Source organism: Xenopus tropicalis, chromosome 1 (genome assembly GCF_000004195.4).
Source record: "Xenopus tropicalis strain Nigerian chromosome 1, UCB_Xtro_10.0, whole genome shotgun sequence".
NCBI classification, from domain to species: Eukaryota; Metazoa; Chordata; class Amphibia; order Anura; family Pipidae; genus Xenopus; species Xenopus tropicalis.
In genome coordinates, this window is record NC_030677.2 from 85,242,640 (window position 1) to 85,266,435 (window position 23,796).

The 23,796-nt window shown below is 41.5% G+C and overlaps 1 protein-coding gene across 8 annotated transcripts in view; it reads left to right on the forward strand.

Moving 5' to 3' along the window:
* The first annotated feature begins 19,658 nt into the window (after positions 1-19,658).
* lin54 (lin-54 DREAM MuvB core complex component) overlaps positions 19,659-23,796 on the forward strand; it is a 65,738-nt gene continuing 61,600 nt past the window's right edge. For 7 of the 8 annotated variants that reach the window (XM_031901839.1, XM_012965571.3, XM_012965561.3 and 4 more), the window contains exon 1: positions 19,659-20,030. The gene's annotated coding sequence lies outside the window, so the exon portion shown is untranslated. 8 annotated transcript variants of the gene reach the window in all.

A 23,796-nucleotide genomic window follows, 5' to 3' on the forward strand; every position in this document is an offset into this window, starting at 1 on the left:
GCGCATGCGCGCTGACGTCATGACGTCAGCACGCAAAGGCGCGAAATTTAAACTATTTAAAGGGCCCTTTGCATCTGACTCATTGCCCGTGATAGGTTTTTACTCCTGGTGCCTGTTTTGTGCTTTATGCGTCCTGTTGCTCCTGTTTTGACCCTGCCTGGCTTTGACGACTCTGATTTCTGTATCCTGATCCGTGCCTGTCCCTGACTACTGTTTCCGCCTCATCCTTCTGTTTGATTATCCGGTTTGACCCATTGCCTGCCTGACGATCCTAGTTATCTGCCCGCCTCGACCCAGCCTGCCTGACCACGTATTTGCCTACTCCTATCTGTACCGTGACCATTGGCCTTAAGACTTTCTACCGTCGTGCCCCATTGCTAGCCAGAACTCCTGCTCTGCACCTCTCGTATAAGTCCAGGTGGCATCCGAGTAGCTGAGGGCTCCTCCCAAAGCCAAAGGCGGTCACGCTACTGGTGAAGCACGAGCCGAGACCAGGGTGCTTGGCACTTGTTCTGGTATTGGGTGCCGACCGTGACATTATCACGGGCCATGGAAGACTATGGTCACGAAGCCGCTGCTGCTCCATCTGCCTCCTCCACCACTGAAGCGTTGCTGACCACCTTGCTTCAACGCCTAGAGGAACAGGAGCAGAAACAAAACTATCTCCTGCAGGGTTTCCATAATCTGACCCGTAAACTGGAAACTCCACACCAGCGGTCCAGTCCTGGATCTTCTCCTCCTGTAGGTTCTGCTAACATATGGGGTAACACCATTAGGCCCCAAGAACCTAAGATTGCCTTCCCTGAAAAATTCTGTGGGGACCGATCCAAATTTTTCATATTTAAAGAGGCGTGTAAACTATATCTTAGTTTCTTTCCTCATTCATTTTCTACTGATGAGGAGAGAGTAAGATTTGTAATGACCCTCCTTCAGGGTGACCCTCAGATTGCCCACCTCAGACCCAGCCCGTTCTTCCTTAGACAAATTTTTTGCCTCCATGGCGATTCTCTACGATGACCCGGATCGTGCATCCACTGCCGATGCCGCGATTCGTAGGCTTCGCCAGGGGAAACCGGATGTGGAGGTGTATTGCACTGAGTTCCGTCGGTGGGCAGTAGAAACTGGCTGGAATGACATGGCCTTGCGCAGTCAGTTTCGTATAGGCCTGTCTGATTCCATTAAGGATAGTCTGGTCAACTACCCCCTATCTTCTAACCTGGATGACCTCATGTCTTTAGCCATCCAGGTAGATAGGAGACAGAGGGAAAGAAGGGGTGAGAGGAATACCTCTCTTCGTTCTAATTTTTTCAGCTCTCCCAAAGCTGTATCTAATTTTGAATGTGCTGGCCCCTCCGTACCTTTACCTCAGGAGGAACCCATGCAGTTGGGCATTTCCCGCTTATCTCCTGAGGAAAAGGCTCGCAGGCGTTCCCAAGGGTTGTGTATATACTGTGGGGAGAAGGGTCATTTCTTAAATCAATGCTCTAAGAGGCCGGGAAACTCCCAAGCCTAAATGGAGAAGGGGAGCTCCATTTGGGTGCAGGTGTTTCCTCTCCCCTATTTGCCTCTAGGATTTTGATTCCTGTCAAATTAACCTGGCCCACAGGCTCGGTCAAGGTATCTGCTTTTGTGGATTCGGGGGCGGAGGGGAATTTTTTGGATGCTGCTTTTGCAGCCAAATTTGGTGTACCTTTATTTCCTTTAAATACCCCCATGCGAATCATGGCAGTAGATCAAAGACCTTTAGGATCAGGATTGGTTTCTGAGAAAACTATGTCTCTGTCTATGAGTATAAATTCTCATTGCGAGGAGTTAGCACTTTATATCATAAAGGGTGCTACCTCTCCACTCATTTTGGGGTTGCCATGGCTCCAGACTCATAACCCCACAATTGACTGGGCATCTGGGAAAATTATTCAATGGGGACCTAATTGTATGGGTTCATGTATTTCTCCTATAGTGGCAGTCACGTCCCTGGAGGGCTTACCCGCAGCTTATAATGACTATATTGATGTGTTTTCAAAAAAAGCTGCCGAGACACTACCACCTCATAGGCGTTATGATTGCCCAATTGACCTCATTCCTGGCTCTACTCCCCCCAGAGGGAGAACTTATCCTCTTTCATTGCCCGAGGCCCAGGCAATGAGAGAGTATATTTCCGAAAATCTAGAAAGAGGGTTCATTAGGCCCTCAAATTCTCCTGCCGGTGCTGGATTCTTTTTTGTGGGTAAGAAGGACAGAGGTCTTCGCCCATGTATTGACTATAGGGGGCTTAACAAGATTACTGTTAACAACCGCTATCCCCTTCCACTAATTTCTGAGCTCTTTGATCGCGTTAAGGGTGCCAACATCTATACTAAACTAGACCTTAGAGGTGCTTACAATCTCATTCGTATCAGGGAAGGGGATGAGTGGAAAACCGCTTTCAACACAAGGGATGGCCACTATGAATACTTAGTAATGCCTTTTGGTCTCTGCAATGCTCCCGCTGTGTTCCAAGAATTTGTCAATGACATTTTCCGGGATTTGCTGGGGGTGTTCGTACTGGTCTATCTGGATGACATTTTGATTTTCTCCTCTAATCTAAGTGACCATCGTAGTCATGTCAAAGAGGTGTTACGAAGGTTAAGGGGAAATTATTTGTATGCAAAACTTGAAAAATGCACTTTTGAGGTTAAATCCGTTCAGTTCTTGGGATTCCATATTTCTAGTAAGGGTCTAGAAATGGATCCAGAGAAAGTAAGAGCAGTTCTGGACTGGACACAACCTCTTTCCCTACGTGCTACCCAAAGGTTTTTAGGTTTCGCCAACTATTATCGTCAGTTCATTAAAAACTTTTCCCTGATTGTTGCCCCCATCACTGACCTTACTAAGAAGGGAGCAGATCCCAGCTTGTGGCCTTCTAAGGCTGTGCAAGCATTTAATTTTCTTAAGAAAGAATTTGTATCTGCCCCCATTCTCCGTCATCCTGATTCCGCCCTTCCCTTTATTGTTGAGGTCGATGCCTCTGAGGTTGGGGCTGGGGCGGTTCTCTCTCAAAGGCACCCTTTGACTAACAAACTGCACCCTTGTGCATTTTTCTCTAAAAATTTTTCCCCTTCTGAAATCAACTACGATATTGGTAATAGAGAACTGTTAGCAATTAAGTGGGCCTTTGAAGAATGGCGGCACTTACTGGAGGGGGCTAAACATGCTGTTTCCGTATTTACAGATCATAAAAATTTATTATATATTGAGTCGGCCAAACGATTGAACCCTAGACAGGCTAGGTGGGCTCTATTCTTCACCAGGTTTAATTTTTCTATTACTTATAGGCCTGGCTCCAAAAACACTAAAGCTGATGCACTCTCTAGGAGTTTTGAATCTAATCCTCCTGACTCTAGAGAGTGCATACCCATTATCCCGGGTGAGTTGATTGTGGCAGCTCTGGGGGTTGATCTCACCAACCTTTTATCCACAGTTCAGTCTTCTGCCCCAGTTGGGACCCCCTCTGGGAGGCTATTTGTTCCTGAAAATCTCAGGGAACAGGTGTTAAAAGAAGCTCACGATTCCAAATTGGCAGGGCACCCTGGCATTACCAAGACCGTGTCTCTCCTGTCTCGTAGCGTTTGGTGGCCCTCCCTCACTCGAGATGTCAAAGCTTTTGTTAATTCATGTTCTGTCTGTCATAGATCTAAGTCTTCCAGAAACCTTTCTCAGGGGTTGTTAAGGTCACTGCCAATCCCTGACAGACCCTGGTCCCATCTCTCGATGGATTTTATTGTAGATCTTCCTCCCTCTCAAGGTAAAACGGTAATTTGGGTGGTAGTGGATAGGTTTAGTAAGATGAGTCACTTCATTCCCCTCCCACACCTCCCTTCCGCTAAATCTTTGGCTGATTTATTTGTGTCTAATATTTTCAGGTTACATGGATTTCCGATTAACATTGTTTCGGATAGAGGGGTGCAATTTGTTTCTAAATTTTGGCGAGCATTCTGTTCTCTGGTTGGGATTGAATTATCATTTTCCACCGCATATCACCCTCAGACTAATGGGCAAACTGAAAGAGTTAACCAGTCACTTGAACAATTTCTGAGGTGTTATGTGTCTGACAATCAGTCCTCTTGGGCGGAACTATTACCCTGGGCAGAATTTGCGTATAATAACGCCACTCACTCCTCTACTGGTCAGTCTCCTTTTTTCATTGTTAATGGTTTGCATCCAAAAGCATTTTCGTTTTCCGGTTTGTTGTCGTCTGTGCCCTCTGTTAATTCCTCGATTACTCAGTTTGCTAAAATTTGGTCCGATGTTCATGAGTCACTTTCTAAAGCTACTGCTATCCAAAAGAGATCTGCTGACAGATCTCGCAGGGAGGCTCCCCACTATCAAGTCGGTGATTCTGTCTGGTTATCCACAAAGAATATTAAGTTGAGAATCCCTTCTCTTAAGTTGGGGCCTAGATTCATTGGTCCTTATGCTATTACTGAGGTTATAAACCCCTCTTCTGTTCGTCTTAAACTTCCGCAAACCTTTAAGATTTCTGATTCTTTCCACGTTTCTCTGTTAAAGCCAGCTCCCCAGGTCCGTGTATTGCCTGTTCCTCCCCCAGTATTGGTTGATGGGCAGTCCGAGTTTGAGGTACAGGAGCTTCTCGACTCTCGTATGGTGCGTGGTCGGCTCCAGTACTTAGTCAGGTGGAAGGGCTATGGCCCTGAAGAGAATTCTTGGATTTCAGTTAATGACATCAAGGCTAACCGTCTCAGGAAACAATTCCATTCTAGGTTTCCTGAGAGACCTGGGGGTCCAGTGGCCCCCCCTGGAGAGGGGGGTAATGTAAGGGCCTTACCGGCTCGGCGGGGACGCCCGCCGCGCCGCCATCAGCGGGGACGCCCGCCGCGCCGTCCGTCCAATGCGCCGGTCTCCGCTTAGTGCGCGCGCGCGCACTTCCACATTTTTAAAGGCGCATGCGCGCTGACGTCATGACGTCAGCACGCAAAGGCACGAAATTTAAACTATTTAAAGGGCCCTTTGCATCTGACTCATTGCCCGTGATAGGTTTTTACTCCTGGTGCCTGTTTTGTGCTTTATGCGTCCTGTTGCTCCTGTTTTGACCCTGCCTGGCTTTGACGACTCTGATTTCTGTATCCTGATCCGTGCCTGTCCCTGACTACTGTTTCCGCCTCATCCTTCTGTTTGATTATCCGGTTTGACCCATTGCCTGCCTGACGATCCTAGTTATCTGCCCGCCTCGACCCAGCCTGCCTGACCACGTATTTGCTTACTCCTATCTGTACCGTGACCATTGGCCTTAAGACTTTCTACCGTCGTGCCCCATTGCTAGCCAGAACTCCTGCTCTGCACCTCTCGTATAAGTCCAGGTGGCATCCGAGTAGCTGAGGGCTCCTCCCAAAGCCAAAGGCGGTCACGCTACTGGTGAAGCACGAGCCGAGACCAGGGTGCTTGGCACTTGTTCTGGTATTGGGTGCCGACCGTGACAGTCTTACTTAGTTTTTAACTTTTTTTCTCCTTTAAAAGTTTTTAGTTGCCTTATGTTTTTTATAATTCAAATTACAGAAATATTCTTTATCCTGAATACCCTCTTTCCAAGCATAGACCCTATGACTATCCACTTAGTAATATATTAATATCTGTTGTACTGAAAATATGTAAGTATGTTACAAAGCAAATGGACAAAGCAAATGCTTGATATGTTACTAAATGAGCCTGGGAGTATCATTGGCTTTCAAGCTTTTTAGGTGTACTATGACATTTTAAACCTCTCTTTAAATGATGGGCCTAAAGTGATGGACCTGAAAATTACTTTTTGTGCTGCATTCACCTCTTAGCTACATATTAAAAATAGAATAACTAACCCATAAAAACCCAATGAGTTATATGTTTATCTAACATGAAGATTGCAGGTCTAAAAAGATACCAATAGTTTCCAACATTCCAACATTACAAGCATTGTATATATGTGTGAATATGCCCAAAATTTTGCAGAGGTGTTCCCGAACAAAAAAAATCACCCTTCACCTATGTCAGCAGGCTCATCTGCCATGTTGGCATTTCCTTCAGCTTGATCAGCTTAGGCCTGTTGAGCTGGCAAGCACATAAAGTTTGTGTAATACATCACATGGATTTGTAGTGTACAAATTATACAGGTATGTGATGAAATATCTGAAAAAACCTCAAGGTTTTGCAAGGCTGCAAAATATAGGGTCGACATCTTTTTTTCAAGCAGATAATTTATATTTGATAGGCAATTTCCTTGTTACCTGGAATAATAATGGCATTAATTTGTTCTTGATGTTAAAGGAAAAGATAGTCACTTGTCCTTACTGTTAAAGGGACATACCTTGGGTTCCCAGAGGAAAGCAGTCATAACGTGATCTCAGCATGAAATTAATAAAATATCTGAACTTTTGCTCATCATGGCTAGAGATGCCACTCTAAAAGAATTAACTACCTTTACTAATGCACATCTGCAGATGCTTGCATCATGTTATGAGGTTTGTAGCAAACCATATGGTGAGTTTTTCCTTTAAGTTCTTCATAGTGGGAGATATAAGCTTCAGGGGAGATGTTGATAAACAGAGAATGTTTTCTCTGTTTAAATTATTTTGATATCTGGTCCTAGAACCTATAGTATTCTGGGAGTAAGAAGCAGGCCAGACAAGTCATTGTAGTGGTCCAGCTCACATATTGTAGCTCACATTCAACAGGAATGTTGTCCTGTGGAAATGTATTTAATTGAGGTGAGAATGTTATGAGGTTCTATCTAGACAGGGCACAGAGCAGGAAGGCTGCCATGAATCTTTGCACACAATTGTCTCTTAGGTTTACAATACATAAGATTGTAGCTTAAAATTTTTAGACTGCATTAGAGATAGTGATACAAAGTAAGAGATAGAGATAGAAAGTTAAAAACACTGGTTGGTGTGCTGTGCTTTGCAACTATTATAAGTCATACTGCTATCATACGAATGCCGGTGTCTCTAAAGAATTCAAATAGGCAGCGGGACTTCAGAGTCTGGCTAGAAGGCCACAACAGTAGAAACAAGAGTAGTCAGCACAACAATCTGGACTTTATCTCAGTGCACGTTCCCCACCTTGCCACTAAACTCAATAGAGAATTAATTTTGAACAGCACCGCAGTTTTTCATGTAGTAAAATGCCTTTATTGCACACTTTATGGCATCACAGCAAAGTGTTTCAAGCCAAGTTAGGCCCTTTAAACTAAACTGACACACATTACCATACCAATTTATATCCTCCTACACCATCTAGTGGTAACAAGTCAATTACAAAAACAGCAACAGTGTATCAACCAATATATATTATTTCAAGTGTATATACATTATTGCAAGAAAATTATTACAAACATGTGTTCAAAGTAATGTCAAATTACCAATATATCCCATGAAGAGACCTTGGAAGTCGGAATAAAAAATCTGGAAAAGATAAAAACATAATTACTATATAAAATTTAAAAAAACAAAGGGGAAACATACTTATCTAAAAATCAGAGTGAGGTCATATTCCTTGTTGAGATCCTAATCCAACAAGCTTCCCTGTACAATAATTCCCTAAGTATATTGCCTCCTCTCTACTAGTTGAAATTGAAGTTGATTCACCATGTGAACATATTTAAAAAAAAATGACCCGCTTCTTGCCTGTGTTTATTGCAGATTTATGTTCCCTTATACATTCTCGGATGGTCCTTGACATCTGTGCAAGCCCACAAAGGCACTTGATGACATACACTCGATAACAACAGATCAGCAGTCTTTACAGAGTGCAAATAGGCAGTAGGACTTCAGACCCTGGCTAGCAGGCCACAATAGTTTTGCACTCATTTAAGAGACAATTATAGGTTTGAATGCAGCCAGTTCACTACTCCCTCTACCTGATCTAAAAATCACTGGCTTGGTTAAAGGAACCTTTGTCCCAAGGATAGAGAGCAGATCTTGTTACAGAAGGAGGCAAGATGGATTTTTCAGTTGAAAAGTCTCTCACCACTTAAGGAGGATGCAGGTTTACACAGTTTTGTTGGCAAGTAGTTTCCCATATTTTGCTTTTTGAGGTTGATGGTAAAGACATGATCATGTTATAGGTTTGATTTATGTATTTATTTTCTTTTGGGTTTACCTATATTTACAGGAGCGGAACTTTCATTTGAAGCAGCGTAGGTGGTTTTTGAGGGCAGTGAGGTTGTGGAATGCCCTTCCGAGTGATGTTGTGATGGCAGATATTAGTAATGCCTATAAGAGGGGCTTGGATGATTTCTTGAACAAGCATAATATCTAAGGCTATTGTGGTTCTAAATTGTACAGTTAGTATTGATGTTGGTATACAGTATATGGTTTATATATGTGTATAGATAGGTCAGTATAGATTTGTGTGTGCTGTATTCAATTGGAAGGGTTGAACTTGATGGACTTCTTATACAGATATACAGTTGTAATCAACTGAACGTGACTGCAAATATTTACCTGTAATTATATTAAGCAATGTGATATGGAAGAAAATTTCTCCATAATACCACTGATTCGCATGATCGCTTAGTTCAATTGTCGTATGCAATAGATTGTGCATACATACTGTATGTACACTGAAGTGTTAGCCATTAAACTCTGATTCGCATGCGCTCAGAATTTGATGTGTAAAAGAGAACACAAATGTTGACACTGATGTGCATGATTGATGACTTTGATTGATGTGTAATATAGAACATGGACCTTGACACACATGCACATAGTCTGATATATTTCAAAAAAGTTTTGCAATTTCTCCCGATCCTTAAAGGAGAAGGAAAGGCTTTTGAAGATGTTCTCACTGTTAGATAAAGCCCCCTCCTGCCTCCTCGCTACATCCATTTCCCTATCTGAGACCTCCTGCTGCTGTAATCTGCCTTCAAAGATCTGCACCGTTCAGAATGCTGGCGTCGCCATTTTAAAAGCGCTCCGTCATTTCCCCTTTCCCCTGCGCATGCACACAAGTTTTTTTTTTTTCCCTGAAACGCTGACCTCGGCATGTCATGCTGCTCTGCAAAAGAAACGCACGTGCAGAGCAGCGTAGACAGAGCCGCATCGATCAGGAAAGTAACCACTGAACACCAATGTTGTCTGCAGCAACTAAATATAAATAAATTAATTGTGTATATATTTTACAATAAAGTCGGATGTCAACTGAAGTTTTCTTTTTGTTTTATTTGTATATGCCACATAAATTTTTAAAATAACTTATCATTATATAAAACACATTACAGATCTGTTTTACTTATTTACAACAGCCTATGCGATCGGCTCATTGGAGGATTGACTGAAGTGGGCGTGGTTAAAGAGGTCAATCGTCTGCTGTGTAGAGAAGAGATCCATCTCAAGTGAGCATGCTCATTAAAACGGCTTGGACTGCGCATGTGCACCACGCCAGGCAGACAAGGAGATTATGAAGGGAGGAGGGAAAGGGAGTTATCCAGCTCTGCAGTGAGAGAAACTCCAAGGGATCACTGCAGTTTCAGTGTTTGCTTCTGAGGGACAGGAGTGGCAGGTATTTAAACAGTGCTGTGAGGCTTGTGTCTGCTAAAATTTTTGGTTGGGGGGTTGACATGTCCTTTAACAAAATTTGCTATAACAGCAGTTTGACATTTGACATTTGACATTAAGCAACTTTGAGATAAAGTTGATTTTTATATTATGGGTTTTCACCAGTACTCGATATTTCCGATAAATGACTCTTGAAAAGTTTGAGGTATTTGGAAATTTGTATATCAACAATTTGTATACTTTGAGATTTATTAACACTTACGTTACTTTTTTCTTGGGAATAAAAATTCAGCAGGTTTGATCAGTTGAGTGCCATTGAGTCCTTTGAAAGTTTTTATATACTAGAAATGTTCATGTTAAACTCAAAAATGGTTAAAAATTTGAATATTCATTGTCAGCTTGTCCTTTTGCTACACACATTCAAGGGGAAGTTAAACCCAAGAGTGGTTTGCTACACACTTTCAAAGGGAAGTTTAACTCAAGAGTGGTTTGCTACACACTTTCAAAGAGGAGTTAAACCCAAGAGTGGTTTGCTACACACTTTCAAAGAGGAGTTAAACCCAAGAGTGGTTTGCTACACACTTTCAAGGGGAAGTTAAACTCAAGAGTAGTTTGCTACACACTTTTAAGGGCAATTGAGTGGTTTCTGTTTTACACAGAGTTTAACATGAAGAATAAAAATTAAATAGTCATTTACAGGCTGTCCTTGGCTTTTCAGATACAGGAACTAGTTAAAGAATGTTGGATAAAGACTTCCAAAGGTATAAAAACCATCCCTAGAAGTAACACAGTAACATAGCAACATAGTAAGTTAGGTTGAAAAAAGTCCATCAAGTTCAACCTTAATTCCTATATATAACCTGCCTATCTGCTAGTTGATCCAGATGAAGGCAAAAAAAACCCATCTGAAAAATTCCTTCCTGACTACAAGATGGCAATCGGACCATGCCCTGGATTAACTTGTACTAAGAGCTATCTCCCTTAACCCCTGCATTCCCTCACTTGCTAAAAAGGGTATAAATCACTTGCATATTTTTAAATCCCAGGTGTATGACCTTACATTTATCCATATTAAATCTCATCTGCCACTTAGCTGCCCAGATTGCCAGTTTGTCAAGATCCTGCTGCAAGGATGCCACATCATGGATAGAACTGACTGGTCTGCAGAGTTTTGTGTCATCTGCAAACACTGATACATTGCTTATAATAACCTCCCCTAAGTCATTTATGAACAAGTTACACAAAACATAGTCATCCAGGAGCAATTACTGACTTCTTGCTTCCTTTTGTCCTTCCTTTTTTTTAAGTAAGCCTTGTCAATTCTAAAGGGCTGTCCCTTCTCTCGACGATCTGTCTGATGATGAGGTGGTGTGGATGTACCAACTGAACCGTCCTCCAGGTCTATGATCTCGTTAGGCGGGAACTGGATCCTGTGATGGTCTCAGGCCCTGCCTGGGATGTGCAAACTGCTTGTGGCTTTGCATTTCCCGGGCACTGGCTGTTTCCAACAGGTCTCTACATGCCTCGTCGGCATGAACCAGTCAACCTTCAGCAGGATACTAATGCAAGTGCTTAGGGCGCTTCTGCCACACTCGCAAAGGCTCATTTACTTTCTCTCAACCAAGGCAGAGTGCATAGGTTACCTCGTTGGCTTTTTCCAAATTGCCTGGGAGCCATTTATTGCACTCATATTCTGCTTGCACCAACTGGTCGTCATCAGAAGCACTACTGTAACAGGAAGCACACCTATTAACTTCCAGGTGGTGTGCGATTCCCACCTGTGGATCATGAGTGTAAGATCTGGTTTTCCCAGAAGTATCCACGATGCCCATATTTTGCATCAGTCAGCTCTCTACTATCACTTCATTTAAAGAGAAATGCCGCAGGGCTGGCATGTGCGTAAGTACTTTGACCATTTTTTAACATCAACTTCCATAACTCCTATTAATGGGACATGCTGTCTTGAAGGCAATGTATGTGACTGCTAGCTCATGGTATCACACCTGTTACTCATATTTGCATACAATTAGCCTAATATTATTTTAATTCCAATTTCACCATAAAATCATGTCAGTTCTTAATAGTAACAACATTGACATCCAAATTCTGTGCCAGGTTACTTACCTTGTGTTGAAATTCATTATTGCAAATTTAATATGTACATGCAAACCTTAAATTGACAAAATGACCAGGCATCTTGGGAATGGTAGCTTTGTAAAGTTCATTTGAACTTGTCTCTTTCAAATTAATTGACTAATTTACTTCTCACACCTGATCAAGTTTAATAGGTGTGATTTTTGGGAATGTGAGGCATTGCCGCCTTTGAATCTCTCACATGCATGTGTATCTCTGACTTTTTAATTAAGGGGTGGATGTGCTTCTATCAGACACAGGATATGGGCTTATGCCCTGGCTGATGACCCCTCTCCATTCATCCTGCACACCTACCCAACATATGTACAACAGGGCCCATAGGAAGATCCACAATGTCATCGAGTGCCTGTTTGGGGTGCTCAAGTCACGCTTCGGATGCCTCTCAATCACTGGGGGAGATATTCTTTATTCCCCCATTAAGGTTTCAGAGATTATCATTGCCTGCGCCATGTTGCACAGTGTGGCAATGCAGTATGGCTTACCTGCAGACATGATCAGGAACCCCTTTAAAGTGTGCTGGGGACTGTTTAACTACCCCTTGAAAGTGTGTTAACCAGAAGACAATGTATTACTCTAACAAAAATATGTATGTTTAGCTACTGTGTTTTTGTACTAAATGCTGGCACTGATAAACTTCAGTAACACTTTATTGCTGCACTGCAAGTTGGAGTGATATCACCCCCCTCACAGCAGCCAATCAGCAGAACAATAGAAAATGATATCGGAATAGCACTCAATAGTAAGGGTGAAGACACACTGAGCTACTAGTAGCAGCTACCTTTTCACGACTACTAGAAAATACCTTTCCATAGACAATACTGAGAATTGCCGCTGCTAAAACACAAATAGAGATTAGTAAATATTAGTAAATAATCAGTATTGTCAATTTTAGTAGCTGCTACTAGTAGCTCCGTGTGTCTTCAACCTAAGAAATCCAAGTCTCGCTTGGGACTCCTCTACTTACATGGGAGTAGGAGAAACAATAGGTTACCTGAAAGCAGTTCTAATGTGTAGCGCTGGCTCCTTTTGAAAGCTCCAGAACAATGCACTGAGACGGCGCCTACACACCGATATGACAGTTAAAAATTTGTTGGTTCAAGAATACCATTTTAAATGGTAGAGTGAATTATTTGCTATGAAAACAGTATAATTTAGAAATAAAAGGTACACCATAAAATCATGACTGTATGCCTTTAAGATGAGTTTGGTCATGTTATCAATGCAATTTCTTAAAATATAACCAATATGTTCCTTTCTTAAATTCCTTCCTTTCTTAAATATAAGCCTGTAGACACACTTATAAGAAAAAAACATTGATGTTAAATTGGAAACCATTTAATTATTACTATTACTAACTAATTCTCCTTCCAGACTTTGTGGGATCCTACTGTGTTATTTGTGCCTATGTCCATTGGTATCCTTTGCTGCTAGGTAATATTGCTACAGAGAAGCCCAAACCTCATTTCTGTTGCTTGGATATGTCACTCCTGTGACCCACCTTCTGGGAGAAGAACCTGCTAAAGAGAACTGACAGATGATGTTTGGCTCTGACATTCCAGTCTTTGCTGCTAACTTCCACATTTGGGTGACTACCTCTTACTCTGCTTTAACAAACAAATATATTGTTGATGTTATTTAAAAATATTTTTTTTTCAGGCTACAAATCAAAAATGCATTCTGACTGACGACACCAACTGGACTCCCTGCCAGGATCAGACCGCCTCTTATGCTTAGACTGACATTGCTGTTCTAAGGGGACCTACAACTATTGGGTAAGTGACTGTGTTTAGCCTTGAACAGCCTTTTATTTTTGTTTAAACAGAAACACAAATTGATTCTTTTTTAATTAATATTTTTTTTTAGGACATTTCCCTTATCGCCTTGGCTCACAGTGGGAGAGGACTGCACACTGCTGAGATTGCTGTTTGCTGCTGATACTCAAAAGGATGTGACATGCCCAGCATCTGTGAAATCCCATTGCCTTTATTCTCTCCAATCAATGGCCCCTTACTGACTGGAGCAATAACTTTTACCTTTACACCTTCTTGCCTTTCACAACTAAATTGATCTAGAAATGATCATGTTCAACCAAAATAAAGAAAATATTACCGTATATACTCGAGTATAAGCAGAGTTTTTCAGCACTAAAAATGTGCTGAAAAAATAACCCTCGGCTTATACTCGAGTATATGTAACTGTGTGCTGTTGCTCGTTGTGCAGTTGTAACGCGCGTTGTCACACCGTTTCGGGGGGGGGGGGTTGCGCGCAACGAGCGCGTTACAACAGCACAGATTCAGATATCACACCGTTTCGGGGGAGGGGTGTGTGTGCACAACGAGCACGTTACAACAGCACAGGTTCAGATGTCACACCATTTCGGGGGGGGGGGGTGCGCACAACGAGTGCATTACAACAGCACAGATTCAGATGTCAGTATGAGGGAGACGGTTACATATTAAGCATTTGCTGCGCATTCCTTGATGACTGTGTTCTCTGGATCTGTATTGCACAAAGGAGAAATATGTTCCCTAAAAATAACATCAAAATGAACCTCGGCTTCAGAATGCCTGTCACTATTGGCAACCACATAGCCTTTTCATTTCATGTCCTGTCACACTCTGCTCCGCTGACAGTATATATGGATCACAATAGGTATATTATTTAATGGGACGCGCACACAGCACTAATATGATGAGAGCGCACACGGCATATGAGTGAAGCACACGATTGATACAATGGGAGTGCACACAGCAGGACTGGAGCGCACACAGCAGGATGGCAAGTAGCTTCATTAGCCTTCCCAAACTTGCTTTTGTCTGCTGTAGCATTTTTCTTTCCCTAAAGTTATCTATTATTTATTTATCTGTTATTTATTTGATTATTGAAACTTAGCATTAGCGGCTGCATTTCCCACCATAGGCTTATACTTCGATTCAATACGTTTTTCCAGGTAAAATTAGGTACCTCGGCTTATATTCGGATCAGCTTATACTCGAGTATATACAGTAACCATTTAGAATTGATCTCTTTTTACTGAAAAATATTAATAAATATTAAATCAATACTTTAAACATCCAACAAGGTGTACAGATGACAAAGATACAATGTTTTTACAAAAAAATTTTGAACATTTCCACAAGAAATATAAATAGTAGCTGTAGGCCTAGTGCGCATTAGAAACCTGGTCTCAGCATTCTTTTCAGGCTATAATAGCCAAGTTTGACCTCTAATGTAAGGGTGTTGATCAGCCCACTTGCGCATGAAAGAACGTTCGTGGTGCAACAAAAGTTCGGCAAAGTGCATCCGCACGCAAGTGACGCAGTTCAGCGTGCGTCCTGACTTAAGTGCGTCCTCTTGTATTGGCGCCATCCTGTTAGTTTAAATTGTCACCTAGATGGTGAATCTTTGCTTGGTTATCAAGTTTACTCTTGTGCCTGGCGCTTATCCTGATCCTGTTTCTTCGTTTTGAACCTTGCCTGACCTTTGCTTCTGAACCTGTTCTGCCCACCTCGACCTGGACCTGTCTGATTATTCTCTCGCCTGATCCCGTTGTACCTCGTTTGGCTCTCTGGCCTCTCTCCACTTCCGTGCTTCCTGTTCCCATCCTCAGGCAAGCCTCCGGTAGTGTGGGACGTTTGTGGGCTTGCTTACATCGACTTGTCTTCCTGGCCTTGACACCTAAAAGCCTTAGAAAGGGTTACTTGTTTGCCGCCAAGCACATATTGCATGGCACTTGATGTGCCCCTACAACCAGGCAATAGAAACATTATGTTAACAAAAACATAAGACATGACATAAACAATAATTATGACCTTTGTAAACATATAGGGTTTCCTTTTTAAAAGCAGTCACAGATACACAAGGTAAGTGCTGGGCTGCTGACTTGGGCCCTGGAGGGACAACCATCATTAAAGTGCATGGTAGTACAACATTCAGTTGCCCTTTAAGACATTATGGACTTGCATTTTGGAAAACAAAGGAAAAGGTGTAACAAACACTTTGTGGAGTTTCACATGCAGACATACTTTCATCAAACGTTTCCAGCTTCCTAATAGAATCTCAGCAGTGCCTCCAAAATGTAACCCTTTCTTGTCACACCCATACAGAAATTGGATTATACTCACTTCTCTGGGCTGTGCTTATTTGCTTTTTCATAAGGCTGAATTCTCCTTGCATAAGAAGGATACTGGGTAACTGGGAGCAGTGCCTCCACCTAGTGGGCACTGAGGAGCACACCTCAGCGGAATTCCACTAAAAAATAATCACTCACAGTTTTGCAGCAAAGATAAACATTATATAACAGTTTATAAAAATGCAATAACTATAAAAGGCAAACAATATATCCCTGCTTTTGAAAACCTGTGTAGTTTTAACCAACTTCTGTCTCAGTCTCTCCCAGGACACACTCCACTCCTGGTGGAAATATCCTTGCCCAGTTTAGTCTCTGGCAAAGTCCCTTCCCCAACAGCTCTTTAGTTTCCCAGGTAGCGCTACCTGCCCCAAAGTACCTCTCTCTTTGGATAAGGCAGTTGCTCCCACATAGCAGGCACTTGATCAACACCTGTCCTCACACGGGGGGCACGCACTGGAGAACTTGTGTGAGTTTTTATGTATTAAGTGGTAAACTCAGATTTTGAAACACCTGCCCCTTAATGGGCACTTATTACCCTAAAATACTTACCCCACCAGAGGTGCAGACTAATAGAGCCCCAGTCCAGTTAGAGGAAAATAAAGTATTTTTTAAAAAATCACTGCCCCCTAACTCTTAGCCAGCCGCACCTCAAGGGATATCCTGGTGCAAGCGGACATGTGAGCGCAATTGCACTCTCTGCACTAGCAGAGCCGAATTTCCATTGTAAAACAGGTTTTTTTTTCTCAACTCGTCTCATGGTAGCAGCACCCTTGCTTATACCACTGAAATGGTTAATTTTATTATATGCATTGTTATGTTGAAGTTTATGTGTAACAACCTCAAACATTTCATAATAAGTAAGGTAAAGGTGGTCTCCTTAAATGCTAATGACACATTTCAGAAAAAGGCACAAAATCCTCAATGCAATGTACAGGGATAAGGCAGATATTGTCCTGTTTCAAGAAACACATCTTAAGGGTTATACATTTTTATCCTTAAAATGCACTGCCTATCCCAAGTAATACTTTAACATTAACCCAGTCCCAAAAAAGCACAGGTGTGGCTTTAGCAGAAATGTAGACTTTCAAATAAATTATACCCTAAAAGATGAAGAAGAGAAGGCAGATAAATTTTTGTCAAAGGGCTACTACATCATACCGATTAATAGATCTCCTTAGTAAAAGCCAACCATCCTATTTTAGAAAAATTCATGAATAATATAGAATCTTTCTGTGAAGGGTGCATTATTATTAAGACTTAAACCTAACTCTAAATTCCACCCTAGATTGCTCTAAAGCCAGGGTCCCCAACCTTTTTTAACCTTGAGCCCCATTCAATTACAAAAACAGTTGGAGAGCAACACAAGCATGCGAAATGTTCCTGGGAGTGTCTAATATGGGCCATCATTGACTACTGGTAGCTGCTATGTGGACTGGTGGCCTACAGGAGGCTCTGTTTGGTAGTACACATGAAGTTTATGCAACTAATTATTGCCTTAAAACCAGGAATTAAAAAGTAAGCACCTGCATTGTGGCCACTAGGATCAACATCTAATGGGTTGGTGAGCACCATGTTGCTAAGTAATCACTGGTTACTGTTACTAAGAACATTTATTGAGATTGGCTTTGTGTGGGTCGAAAGGCAAATAAAAACACTTACAAAGTTTTAAGTTGGACCACCTGGGCCAAGAAAATGGGAGGGGTTTCTCTGTTGATTTCAACAGACACAGAAAAGAAGTTCAATAGGGTAAGCTGATACATGATACCTGATAAGTACAAGGGTGCCCCCTGTCCCCACTCCTTTATGTAATAACTATGTCATTCCTTCTGAATGTGGTTCTGTAAAGTCAGAATATAACTGATATTAAATTTGCTGATGATCTATTTTTAATATCCCAGCCCCAAGCAGAATGGTATAAAGTTGTCAATGAGCTATATTTGATGGAAAAAATTATGTCTTCTTTAAACGATACTAGGGATGCACCAATTCCACTATTTTAGGAAATCCTTTGCAAAAGATTCAGCTCAATGCAGAACCAAATCTAAATCTAAATTGAATATACATATTAGGACTAGGAAGGGCTAAAGAGAAAGCGTGCAGTGAAAAATTTCCTACTTCAGTGCATCCCTAAACAATACATATGAAAAATTTGCAGCTAGGCTATGTTGGACTGACCTATGCTCTGATGTTTTGTTTTTTTTTTAAATTTTATTTTTTATAGATTTTTATTTTTACATTAGTACAGTAAGTGTTGCTCCTTACATACTTGTCGCATAGTATTTTGGGGTAAACAAAACAAGAAAAAACAGTAGAACAAAATACAGTAATGTGTGCTCTAAATCTCATTATGTTCTGATGTTTTAATCTAAATGATGTAATAACTGTTGATTCAATAAAGCTGAACATACAAAAACTTAAACTAAAGTTATAGAGTCCCTTTAAAAGTAATACTGAAGTTCCATTTTTGTTTTTTTGTGCTTTGCCCACTGTACTGGGCTTTGTGCAAATAGCCACAGACTGGGCCACTTGGTGCTGCTTTCTTCACTAAGCACCAGATTTTTTGTCCAGGGCTCAGTGTCGAGTATAGAAGGCAGGTAGGACCCGTAGTGTTTGTGTGCCCTGGGGCTCATAAATGATCCCTCAACCTCTTTGGGATGCTCTTTTTAGTATTACACAACTTTTGTTGCTCCTATCCAAACTTCTTTGATTTGTGTTGCTGGATTCAAAATGACTTTACAAAGGGGTTATCCCTGAAACATGGCACAATAAAAGCACTTCTGCAAGGAAAGTTCTGCTGTTGAGCCTATCTCTGTTCCTACAAAATAAGCATATTGTTTTCAGAATAAAATTTCTTAGTAAAGGAATACTGTCATGGGAAAACACATTTTTTTCCCCAAAATGCACCTGTTAATAGAGCTTTTGCAGTAAAATCCTGCATCAAAATCATTTTTTCAAAAACACAAACAGATTTTTTTTTATATTTAATTTTGAAATTTCACATGGGGCTAGCCATATTTCTCATTTCCCATGTGACCTTTGCTCTGATAAACTTTAGTCACACTTTACTGCTGAGCTGCAAATTGAAATGTTATCACCCCCTTCCAGCAGCCAATTAGCAGAACAATGGGAAGGTAAAAGATAGCAGCTCCCAGTAGATATCAGAATAATGTTCCATAGTAAGAAATCCAAGTCCGGCTTGAGACTCCTCCAGTTTCATGGGAGTAGGAGAAACAATAGGTTATCTGAAAGCAGGTAGCGTTGGCTCCTTTTAAAACAGTGCTGGGCCAAGCTGGCTAGGCTTGGCCTGCCCCCCACCCATGGCTGCACGTGGATGCACAAACAAGCGAACCACTAGTTCTGAAAGCTCAGAATCAGGGATAATGCACTGAGATGGCTTCCTACACACCAATATTACAACTAAAAAAAACACATTTGTTGGTTCAAGAATACAATTTTAAATTTTAGAATTAATTATTTGCTATGTAAACAGTGTCATTTATAAATAAAAAGTATACCATGAAAATCATGACATTTAAATTAAATATTAAATAAATTAAATATTAAACAATTTGCAAATCATCCCAATCTCTTTTTATTTACATTTTACATGGTATCCCAACTCTTTTGAACATTGGCTTGTATATCATGATAAAATGTAATTCTATAAGTTATAACTGGAAAGAAGAATGGTGCAATAACAACTGTTTAGTTCTGAATGGGTAAAGAGTTTTCGCTTTAACATGAACAACTGTATAGATTAGCATTACGTGACGTGTTTGAGTTAGCATTTTGCAAAGAATCCGACGGTTCCTCCTCCTCCTCCTCCTCCTCCCTCCCTCCTAAATGAGTGCTACCTTCTTCTTCCGGTGTGTGGGGAGCTTGGTCTAGCTTCTCTTTTGCTGCACAGCCTGTCAGAGTGTTGGGGGTGGAGGCTTATCAGGATGACGAGGTGAAAATGGCGGATCTTTCGAAACACAATCCCGGCCCCTGACATTCCGGGAGAGTCTACACAAATACCCGAGGAACGGATAGTCGAACAATAACAATCGTTCCGGCTTCACGCTTTCGCTGGATCAAATTTGGGTTTTCCTCCTGGCTTTATAGGAGACGGACCGGCGCCTGATTCCCCGCCTTGCAGACTCTCTACATAAGCACAAATAAAGAGTTGCGGCGGGCAACCCCGTTCTGTGGATCTACAGACTGGAGGAAACCCAGAGGTAAAGCATAGCATGTACGGTACAGAGTAGTCTCTTAGTGTCATACTTAGGGTATGATATGCAGAGTCTCTTGGAGTCACTGTTCCAATAGGGCCACCAATCGCTTTTGAAGTGTTCATTTGGGCTTTGCAGGCTTAGAGTTGTGTTATTTAACCACCTGTCAGAGGTCGTTGAGTTTAATTTGGAGCTTGTGTTTATGGCTCAAATGTGTTATTTAAGAGGACACTTACAGATAACTGGGTAGCTGTTGATTTATTGGGCGGGTACCATCTTTGTAGTTTTATTTCATGGGAAGGAGTGTGATTTTCCCACAGTGATTTCATGTTTGTATTTTAATCAATTTTATTAGGGCATATGTGGGGCTGCGAATGTCACAGATAAACTGTTCAGCGCCTTTAAAGGAGAAGGAAAGGTTAAATCACTGGGTGTGCCAAAATGTTACGCACCCCCTTAGTGATCGTAATCGCTTACCTGAAACCCCCTTCCGGTGCTCCTGTTAAGAGAAAAGTGCACCGGCTGGGATGTATGCAAGCTAGCGATCCTTCTTCCCGCTTCGGTCTTTGCGCATAAGCTGTAGAGTGAACTGTGCATGCGTCGGCCCTGGGATTCTGAAAAAAGGAGACAGGAGGAAGAGGAACACTTACTCGCATATACCCCAGGCTGGTGCAGTTTTCTCCTAACAGGAGCAGAGCACCAGCCAATGGTATCAGGTACGCAACTACAATCGCTGGGGGGTGCTTAACAGACATCCATCCATCAAGTTCAACCTTAATGCCTATATATAACCTGCCTAACTGCTAGTTGATCCAGATGAAGGCAAAAAACCCCATCTGACGCCTCTCTAATTGGAGGGGGAAAAATTCCTTCCTGACTTCAAAATGGCAATCAGACCAGTCCCTGGACCAACTTGTAATAAGGGCTATCTCCCATAGCCCTGTATTCTCTCTCTTGCTAAAAAGCCACCCAACCCCTTATTGAAGCTATATAATGTATCATTAGATTCAGGGAGAGAATTCCACAACTTCACAGATTAGAGAGATTATTATATGATTCCCTTATATATTTATACATAGTTATTATATCACCCATTTAGTGCCTCTTCTCCAGTGTAAACAATACTAACTTGGACAGACCTTCCATACCTTTTACCAGTTGCCCTTCTCTGTACTGTCTCTAATTCAGTAATGTCCCATTTGAGCACTGGAGACCAAAACTGAATGGCATATTATAGATGGGGCCTTACCAGTGCTCTGTAAAGTGGAAGAATAACCCCATTCTCTTGTGAATCTATGCCCCTTTTAATACAGCTCAAAACCTTGTTTGCCTTTGCAGCTGCTGCCTGGCATTGCTTACTACAGCCAAGTTTATTATCTACAAGGACTCCAAGGTCCTTCTATATGGATTTGCCAAGTGCAGTCCCTTTAGGGCAGTGACACACGGGGAGATTTGTCGCCACTGGCTAGAATGTAAATCGCCAGTAAAATGGCATACGCAGTTCCGTGATTTGCCTAAGTTGCCTTGAGAGGAAACGTTGGGTGACTTTGGCTATTCGCAGTGCCGCGTATGCCATCCCACCGGCAGCCCGTGGGATGGCATTGCAACAATGAAGATTTGTCACGCTGTGATTAATCTCCCCCAGTGCCTTGCATATTTTTACATCCCAGATTAAATCTCATCTGCCACTTAGCTGCCCACATTGCCAGTTTGTCAAGATCCTGCTGCAAGGATGCCACATCCTGGATACAATTGACTGGGCTGCAGAGTTTTGTGTCATCTGCAAACACTGATACATTGCTTATAATACCCACCCCTAAGTCATTAATGAACATGTTAAACAAAACAGATCCCTGAGGGACCCCACTGAGAACCTTACTTCAAGTAGAGAATGTACCATTAACAACCACTCTGTGTACCCGATCCTGTAGCTAGTTTCCTATCCATGTGCAAACGGCTTAACTTAGACCAACAGACCTTCATTTAGAAAGCAGTCATTTGTGGGCATGGTATCAGATGCTTTGGCAAATTCCAAATAGATTGCATCTACTGCATTTGTCTGACATGACCTGTCCTTCATAAAGCCATGCTGATTACTGCTCATAATGCCATTCTCCAGAACATAATATATGTGATCCCTTAACAAGCCTTTAAACCATATTGTTACCATAATTCAGTAGGGCCACGCTCTCAACCTTCATCTTTTTACTATTAATATGCTTAACCTTTTTGGGGTGAGTATTAGCCTCTGCCAAAAATGCACTTCTGATTTTCTATATTTCCCTTCTGGATTGATGTTTTACAACACTTGTTACAGTGTTTATTAAATGCAGCTTATGTCCCCTTTGACTTATGTTTTTTAAATGCTTTCCTTTTTTTTCCTATTTCCCTTTACCTTTGAATGAAGCCACATAGGGTGATTCTTAACACTTCTACATTTACTACTTAATGGAATAAATTGAGAACAGTAATGACTTAATATGATTTTAAATGACAACCATTTCTGTTCTGTGTTTTTAGAAGAAAACATAATGCCCCAATCAATGCTCTGAAGCACTGTCCTTTAAGGAGCTAAAATTTGCTTTTCTAAAATTCAGAGTCTTTGTTGCCCCTGTGTATTTTGCACCAAATATCAAATGAAAGATTATTTTGGTCACTGTTACCTAGAGATAACTGATGTATGTTTCAGGGAATTTTTGTTTTGTTCCTCCACCCCTACACTAGGCCCGGACTGGCAATCTGCCCATTTGGGCTCTTTTTTATTTTAAAGTGGGCCATTCAGTTGGATCTTAAAATCTAATTAGATGCAAGAGCATCGCCACACTTGCCTAAACCTTTACCACTAGGGCCACAGGTGCCAGTCCTCTCTTGTAAATTTCCTACTACCATGAACTATTTGCGTTACTTTTTGCAGTAAATCGTAGGACTTGTTCATTCCTCCTTCTTCATTCGCCTCTCTGAATATTGTCTCCTGCTCTGCTTTCCGCTTTTAAAGTGATACTGAAACTAAAAAATGACTCTTCAAAATATGAATGTACATTAAGAGTTTCTTATAGGTCATGTTAATCATTTTTTGCTACTTGAAGTTCCTAAACCTGACTGTTTTGCCAACCTGACTGTCTCTTCTCAACCTGTCCGTTACAGCTTCTAATGCTAATGGACTCCTGCTGCACAAAGCATTTGGCAAATATGATAAAGCTCATGCAAAGACAATGTTATGATAGATGCAAAACAAGGTTTAAGTTTTGGTGTCGGTATCTCTTTAAGAATACCTCCCCCTTCCTTCTCAATGGATGGTCTGCCTCATCCCTCCACAACATAATATATGAGCCACCCCCCCTACTTTGCCTGCACTGAAACAAGCCTTCCCCTGCTTCTGCTCTGCTGCATTTACTTGTCTGTGCTTAACCCTTAGTTATTTAACTTGCCTAAACCCTGCAAATTTTCCCTCGCTCAGCCAACATCTGATCTCTCTGTTCATGTATCTTAAGCCCTATTCACTATTTCTGGCTTAAATCCATTTCAAATCAACACCTCTTCTATCCAATGTTTCATCAGATTTTGAATTTTTCTTACTGGCATTTCAAGGTTTAATGACGATTACTTATTTTCTGATGTGGTTACTAGCATTTTTGGTGTTAATGCTGATATTTCATTCTTACAGTGACTACTAGCATTTGATTAGCAGTGACTCAGTATTTAAAGTGCAAATGGAAGGGGTGTTGCTGAATAATGTTGTTGGTAATAAACATGGAAATAGCAAAATGGTGTT